At 31.7% G+C, this 9,170-nt stretch overlaps 1 pseudogene across 1 annotated transcript; it reads left to right on the top strand.

Annotated features, from left to right (window-relative positions):
- Positions 1–3,784: 3,784 nt before the first annotated feature.
- On the top strand, positions 3,785–8,149 carry LOC148616456 (uncharacterized; annotated as a pseudogene). Its single transcript, XR_015922496.1, has 3 exons — positions 3,785–3,844; positions 6,601–6,810; positions 7,050–8,149. The product of XR_015922496.1 is annotated as an uncharacterized LOC148616456 (transcript).
- The last annotated feature ends 1,021 nt before the right edge of the window (positions 8,150–9,170 follow it).

Genomic DNA, 9,170 nt, shown 5'->3' with positions numbered 1-9,170 from the left:
GAATTTTCTTCTATATTTGAGCCCATTTGAAATCCCATTGGCGGGTCCAGGGTCAGAACTCCCCATTTATCGTAAAAGTTGTGTAAAATTAATAATAATTGTCTGGAACCCACCTTACAAACTTCTAGGTCCGCTCCTAAATTTCCGCTAGCTTTTAAATTGATAATGAAATTTCTAGTTTACCCAATACATGTTAGGTGAAATAAAATAAATTCTCTGAAGAAAGGAGATAGACGAAAAACTAGGCATAGAATAAACATCATTAAATGGCAAGCGGACACGTCTGAGAACACACATAATAACTCAAATATGGAAACAAAATGATTTCATAACACTTTTTGTGATTAAAAAAAACCAAACAAACCCCCCAAAAATATCCTGGTCCCAAGGGCCTGTGGGCGAAATGGGCACACTGGCTGGGATGAAGTCTACAATTTATTTATAATAAGTTCTTGTTGCTATTTTTTTTTCTATCGTTTAGAAAAAAAATCCATTTAAGGGTTATATCCTGATTGCATTTTGCCTCTTTTTCTGATGCCATATCCCGAAAGACGTTTTGGCATATAATCGAATTTATTTTTTTTTATAAAATTTATATATAATTCCTATTGCACCTCATAAACTTGTTTCTCAAAATTTCCCGTGTTTAACTTTAGTTTTATTTTTAATTATAATTGAATTTTAAAAAAAAATCAAGCAAACTTGTCATATTTTCGTAGTCACAAAGAAATTTAAAAAAAAATCCCATGTCTTTCTTACTTGAATATTTTACCTAGATTTCACACATTTTCCAATTTTAACTGAAGTTGTATTTTACTGAGAACTTATTTAAATTTACGTCTACTATAAAAATTAAGAAATTTTTAACATCTTAAACCATTTTTTCGACATTTCGCCATCTATTCATAATACGCATTTAATATAAAAAAGAATTGGTGCTACTTACCATTTCTTGTTGCTTTTTACATGTATCATCTCTCATAGACTGGTTCCCGACCGCAATATTCAGTAACCAGAATACATCTCTCAAGGCTTGTCGCTTAGCCTAGGTTACGTTAGACTGGTTCCCGACCGCAATATTCAGTATGTTACAGGTAACAGACCACCAATTCAACCAATGAGCATTTGGAACGTGCGCAAAAATAGTCCTACGCAGAAATTACCCCTGTTCCTCATAGTGCTGTGAAAAAAAGTTCTCATCTGATTTTAAAAATTTAAACAGTTTCTGAAAGGAAAAACATTTCTGTACATTTTATAGGTGCATTTTGCTTCTTGTGATGTGAAGCCTAATCTCCATAATGATTTCTAAATATACCCCTATCTTGTGAAAACACTGGGATTTCCCATGCTATTTATAAACACTTCACTTCCGGTGACCAGTACTGCATTGCAAGTCTGCTAACCCCACATGCCATTCTGAGGATTGTGAGCTGACATATGTAGAATCATGCTGATATATAGTCCTCTGCAGGTTAAAGTTAAGGTAAAGTCCAGAGAATCCATTGAATATTGTGAAATTAGCATAGAAGCCTAAGGGAGGTGGAATTAGTGGTTTCTAGCCTACACATATACAAATATAACGACCGGTACGGACTTGACGTTACCTTGAACTTGTTTACAACGCTCTCCGAAATCGGAGGTATTTCTATACCGAACGTCAGTTGGCGGACTTATACAAAAAGACGCTCCGTCATCCGATATTTAACAAATTAAACCGCATCCCATTGACGGAAAAATAAAGTTATTAAACTTAAACTCAAACTTTTTTCTAAAGCCTGCGACAAGACATAACAATTAGAAGGCACGATAATGAATAAGTGATGAAGCCACGTAGATTAAGCTATGCAAATCTCGATATGGTATATTTTAGCATTTCTGTCGTCTGCCATGATCTGGATATATGCATATGAATCAGAATTAGAATGTTATTAGTACAAATATCGAAACAACTGGATTTTCACTCTAAAACATACATGTATATGCAATTTAACAATACAAATTACAATATTTAAAGTACATGTGAATATAAATTTATTAACTGCATTTAAGTTTTCTGTCAGTCCAAAGAAATCTTGGTTTGGAAGGTTGAGTCGGGTACCGTTATTATACATTTATTTTCTCCCTCATTGCATTCGTCCGAAAATAAATCTTTTCTTGGCTACTGTGAATGTGAAAAAAAACATGACAGTGTAGGGTTGTGCGTTCGTTACAAGATCGCTATTTATTTAACAATTTACAATGATTGATGCACTTGTAAGATTAAAATTAAGAACTTGAATAAAGAAGAACGAAACGAAGACTGCCTGGACCTAAAAATCTGCCGAGTTTTCTTATTACAATGCACACAAAGATAACACAAAAACCGTCGTTCATTGCGAATAAAGGGCTCATGTAAATTTGGACTGCACTGAACGCTGATTAAATGTGCTATCCTATGTACAACAATACAAGCAAACTATGATTGGTTGGACCGACTCGGGGTATAGGGTATTGAGCTGAAGGGTGGGGATGTATACACCTATAACACCTTATCTCGTAACGAACGTCGCATTAATGAAAAAACTTCACGATTTGTTTAAGGTTACAGACCACCAATTCAACCAATGAGCATTTGGAACGTACGCAAAAATAGTCCTACGCAGAAATTACCCCTGTTCCTCATAGTGCTGTGAAAAAAGTTCTCATCTTGTTTAAAAAATTGAAACAGTTTCTGAAAGGAAAAACATTTCTGTACATTTTATAGGTGCATTTTGCTTCATGTGATGTGAAGCCTAATCTCCATAATGATTTTTAAATATACTCCTATCTTGTGAAAACACTGGGATTTCCCATGCTATTTATAGACCCTTCACTTCCGGTGACCAGTACTGCACTGCAAGTCTGCTAACCCCACATGCCATTCTGAGGATTGTGAGCTGACATATGTAGAATCATGCTTATATATAGTCATCTGCAGGTTAAAATTAAGGTAAAGTCCAGAGAAGCCATTGAATATTGTGAAATTAGCATAGAAGCCTATGGGAAGTGGAATTAGTGGTTTTTAGCCTTAAATACTACAAGCAAAATCATCAAAGCGGAAAGGACTACTCGATTAGGTAAAGAACTTAATTTGCATATTAGGTTGAACTATTAACGGAATTTCATATACGAAAAGAAATTCAATTATTTTCTCCCTCGTTGCATTCGTCCGAAAATAAATTTTTTCTTGGCTACTATGAATGTAAAACAACAAGACACTGTAGGGTTGTGCGTTCGTTACAAGATCGCATATCAAAGTAGTGGGGTTGATATAAAATTAAAGACCAAGATTCATGGAGACTAAAATTTGTTGCTGAATACTATCCTGAATATAACCGTCTTTGGACTTGTCTGAAGCCCATCTACCATGGACTTTTAATAGTCTGCCTGGGACTTTATTGTTGGCTGCTGCTGATACGCCCCCACTCCTAAGGCTATGCAAAGCATATTTAGAACTGTCTAAACCTATTTCTTTACGGGCATTCAAAAGGACTTCCCTGGCTCTGGTATAAGAAAGAGGTTTACCCTTATTGGTAGCTAAATATTTGTGTTTACTTTTGAAATAATTTACAGCAGTAAATAAATAATCCTCTGAATGTAGATCTAATCCTGCTAGTGAATATATATTCTTAGCCAGTGTACGGGGCATAAATCGTTCCCGGTTTTAGCTATAATAACGGAATTGCCTCGTCTGAAAATATCGGTCTTACTTGTAGGAATTTTTACTTGAATGTGTGAACTATGCCAAGTGATATGCGACAAACGGATGCCTGACAAATCACTAAACCTTAAGAAACCAGAGAAACCTAAAAGGCACAAAACGCATGTACGTAATTTTAAAAGGTTTTCCTCGTCTGAAGCATAAAAATGTACCAATTTGAACAAAATTTCGTTAGTGATAGGTTCTTTTTTATTCAATGGTTTTGAAAGAATACGTTTTCCACCCTCGAGAATCAGATTGAGAAATTCACCAGAACAAGGGTTTTGGACTTGTGCTAGGGAATGGTACCAACTTGTACTGTAGAAATAAGCCTCTAAAACTGACTATGATACTTTTTGTTGGACAAGACCGCCTAGAAACAGTGCAACCGAAGATACTGAAGCCGGTAAATCAGAAAAACTATGAGAAATGCACTATTGTTTAAAGGGGTTGGTTCACTTTTCAAGATATTCGGCCCAACTATTTCTTGAAAATTCTAAATTCCCCTAACAGTAATATTTGTTGCTTATAATAAACTTTGAATGTCGTCTTTCAACAAAATGATATTGTAGTAAAAGTTCTCTGTCACTTCAGTGAAAAAATAGCTAAGTCTTATGGATGGTATGATCGTTTGATGAGTTTTTTTCCCGATTTCCTTACTTCAAACGAAAAATGTAGTATCAGCGCAGCTGTCGAACATCTTTGAATTTTTATGATAAATCGTCGCTTATATATCTATGTCCACCTCCAATATCTAAGAGTTCGAGAAATGCGCTCTATTAAAATTTTTATGTTGTTTAACTTTTGAGAAGCGTGTTTTGTTTACGCAAATCGAAACATTCCGTTCGGACCGCGTTTTCGTTGTTTATTGTGCCATGGAAAACGAAGCGACATCATCGTGCCAGATTACGAACTTTACAATGTTGATGTTTATGATTTCATCAAAACCGCTTACAGATCATGTACAGAAATATAATATGTAATCTTTATTAGAAATGTAAGTATGCCATCTGTCCATAAACCTCAGTTACTCTTATTCCTTCTATAAAGTAATAAACCGAATAGGTGAAATATGTTCGGAAGCGGCAGCAGACGACCAGATCAATTGTTAAGTCAAACGTCGAAACTGGTCAAATTTACTATGCATTTAGTATGTTTTAATTCATATACAATTAAAAAATAAATGTACGTTAAGATATATGACTGCAAGTTGTTAGCAGTGGCTGCAAAATTCAAGAATGAGAAAAAACATATTTTACTGTCGGATCTCGAATTATCTTCCGGGGTTGACTTCGATATTTTAACATTTCCGTACAAACTTCTCCTTATGCAAATGTAAAACAAGCACAAGCTAATGTAAATACTTATGGATACATTTCTACATATCTTATATCTACACACTCAAATCTATGGCAAGCCAAAGTGGACAAAAATGCCTATTTATAAATATTTATAAATAATTATAAATATTTGTAATTCAATTTATTAATATTTATAATTCATTTATAAATATTTATAATGATGGTGTTATTTATAAATATTTATAATTCAATTATAAATAATTATAAATGAATTATAAATATTTATAAATAATTATAAACATTTATAATTGTCTTATATTTATAAATATTTATAATTGAATTATAAATATTTATAATTATTTATAAATATTTATAATTATTTATGATTATCTATGATTATTTATAAATATTTATAAATAGGCATTTTTGTCCTTTTTGGATTGAATTATAAATATCTATTATTGATTTATAAATATTTATAATTCATTCATTAATATTTATAATTCATTTATAAATATTTATAATTGCCATATTCAGAAATATTTACAATTCAATTATAAATATTAATAAATGATTTATAAATATTTATAATTGAATTATAAAAATTGATAATTGAATTATATATATTCATAAATGATTTATAATTCAAACTGCTTTTTCCTTGGGTATCTAAAATTTTAATCCTTGGGCAAAGTAAAATGTACAGCAGTTTGGCTACATATTTTTTTTTTGATGGGGGGGGGGGGGTTGGTGGTATGACAACTTCAAAAAGTTTTAATTTGCATTTACATGAAGAATATGGCAGTTTAAGAAAAAGAAAAACTGTATTTGGTAACTATAGGGCACATACCCCTTATTTTCTTTTGGGTGTGGGTTGGAGGGTGTCATTTGATTTTCATGTGGGCCAAATGATTTGTTTCAATAATCCGGGCCCAATTTTTTTTCTAAATAACCCCTTTTGGAAAATTAATGGTCCATGTAGCTTACAATTTTTCATTTAAATGCAAAGTGCAGTTGACACATTCTTATTTTCATTATGATGACAAGCCCTGTAAATTTGTCAAAAGTATCAATTGTGACAGCGCTAAATGGAAAATAAAACTTTAAGCCATTTTTTACTGCAGCATGATACTCTGGGGTGTTTGACATTTAAAAAAAGATTTTGAAGGTATTTTTCAATGGAGTAAGTGTACATCAACAAATATAGATCAGCATTATTTTTTCTTTGAAATTTAACATGGCATGCCTTATATATATTTATTCAAATTGTAGATATATTATTTACCAAACACCTCCCATTCTTTATAAGATATGTTATAGAATATATACAATATCTTATAAACTTTATGAGATATCTTAATAAGGAGTTAACATATATTATACATTTTATTATATATCTTATAAAATATACATGTATGAGTTATCTTATATAATTTATAAGGTATCTTATGAAATTTGTTTACGTAATTTCTTATATAGTTTATATGATTAACTTTTAAAGTTACAAGATATCTTATATATTAAATAACATATCTCATTAAAACAAATTTGTAAGCATTATTCTGTCATTCTATATTTCAGATCAAATGGGTAGTTGAATAAGCCAATGCCAGAATTGAGAACTTCAAATACCTTGATCATGTTATTCCAACCAGCCAGGTTCCATTTATTGGAGACTATGTCAAAATTTTTTGTGCAATTTCCAATAAGTATTTTCCACCACTGAGCAGTCCATTGAATACAGAGCAGGATGAAGAAATAGCTCAAGACATGCTCCAAAGAGCTTCTGAGGTAGTATTTTGATAAATGTTGGTGGATTTACTGATTTTATATCAAGTTACATTATATTTTAAACCGAGAAGTGGACACATAATACAAGTATTCATTTTGTATGTTGAAAATTGGCGCCTCATTTATGTCACAAGCATTTCTGACTGTCAAATAACAGTATGACCAGCAATGGTCACAATACACCTGCCACAATTTCGTTTACCGGTATTCAGATTATTTATGACAATCTTATGTTGTAGGTCAATACCTTAAAGGAATATGTGAAGACAAATCATTTGGAAAGAAGGTCGGCCAGTTGGGTTGCAATTGAGGAGAGTGACATCCAATTTCCTTAACTGAATGAAGAACCACTTCGAAGTTTAACCCTTGGGGTATACCAGCTTAAACTCTCTCCTTCCTACATTCAGGAATACATTGATTGGGAGTCTTCCATATTTATTCATAAAGGACAAAACTTGATCTGAATCAAAATTCAAAGTAGACATTTTTCTGCCAAAAAATATTTAGTGTGGATAAGGTTTTCTGTAATTGATGTGCAGTCATGGTACTGCACATGTCGTGGTGGATGTCGTGTAGTTGGTGTGTGTGCGCATGTAGCTGCTGTTGTATGGTATTTGAGTGGTGCAAGAGAAACAACACAAACATTTGGTGTGCGTGATTGGAGTGTTTATTTGTCTGATGCAAGTGATTTGCCACCAGCTATTGATTCCTCAGAATCTAAGACTGAAGGTAGCTAGTGTGATAGAGGAGTGAAAAAGTGAATTGTTGTAATCTATTGTTTATAATTTATATACTTAAGTAAGCCTTCTTCTTACTTACAAAAGATTTGAAATTGTTATTGTTTTAAATTATTGTTGTTAACATCACTTTGAGTTCATTTGTAAAATATTATTTTATCTGAATTATTCCTCAGGTATTACGAGTTAAACCTGTTGTATATAATCACCAGCTGAATGGAAAAAAAACGGTAGTCATTTGTATTGCAGATAAAAAAATATTTTTAATGAAACAAATGTTGTTTTTTTAAAAGAAATTATAATAAAGAATTGGTAGTTCATTTGCACTGAAGTTAATTTGATTGTTTGACACTTCATAACGTCTTACATTAACCCTACTCATAAATGATATTGGCAAGTTTGCAAATTATTTTAATAAATTTTAGAAAAATTTCACTACTTTAAAGTTTCTCTAAAGGAATTAATAATGAAGTACTTTAAAGACAACATATTAAAATAGATGTCATCATTGCGCTGGTTTAGAAGTAAGAAATGGTGATATTGTTGTTTAAAATTGATTGGTTTCCATGGAAACATAAAATAAACATTAGTTTTTGTTGTGATTTTTGTTCATTTTGCATTATATACAATTCTACTACAAAGTCTCACAAAAGTTATAAGGAAAGTCAGTACCAAAGATGAATAAAATGGCAAAATATGGCATTTTAATGAAAAAATTGTGATTTTCCTATGAAAGATTCAATCAGTTGCCATGGAAACGCAGAATTGATATTCAGACATTTAAATATTTTATATGTATAATTCATCAATTCCTATCCATCTGTAAAGCTTTTGTCAAAAACTGAGCTTGGGCCAAATTTGGTACTTAGTGAACCAACCCCTTTAGAAAAATAACAATAATATTTTTTGTTAGTTGATTCTGATTTAGAGTTCTTCACAATATCAGGTAAATATTTCACAATGTCCGAAAATTCTCCATGGTTCTGAAAGGCCCGTAAATCATCCCAGTGGCTCCGATGAGTGGTACCTGTAATAGATATCTGATTCTGACACTCGGACACATGTTATGTGTTACATGAGGACGTAATATATACATGATACAAAAATGACAAAACAGACAGGCATAAACATTTACATGAAATAAGATAACAAAGCATACAGATATATACACGAATATATTAAATAAAGAAAAACAGATCAAATAAAGATAATATACCCGTTTTTGGAATAGAGTGATACTAGAGAAGACAAGAAAGTATCAATATATGAAACCAAATCAGTAAATGAGAAAAGCATGTATTTCAAATGAGCGAGCAGAGGATTTTAATGAACACAGCAATGTTACTCAAAAGTTGTTTATGGCAGTAGCTAAACATATACTTCACTTTATTAGTTGATGGATTTTTTATATAATATGATGGAATAAATTTATTTCTAAATTTAACAACTTTAGCATTTTTGCATAAGAATAAATAATGAAATTCACCCCCACTGTATTTTCAGTACATAACACACATAACCGTTCTTCTTTCGGAATATTATGCCATCTTCCTTTTTCTATTGGGATATTGATATTACAACATCGGAATTTTGTAATCAAATGCTTTGCTTGTCCCGAAAGCT

Source organism: Perna viridis, chromosome 5 (assembly GCF_037379345.1).
Source record: "Perna viridis isolate PV_CMFRI_1.1 ecotype Kerala chromosome 5, ASM3737934v1, whole genome shotgun sequence".
Classification (NCBI taxonomy): Eukaryota; Metazoa; Mollusca; class Bivalvia; order Mytilida; family Mytilidae; genus Perna; species Perna viridis.
This window is presented reverse-complemented; position numbering and strand designations above follow the sequence as displayed.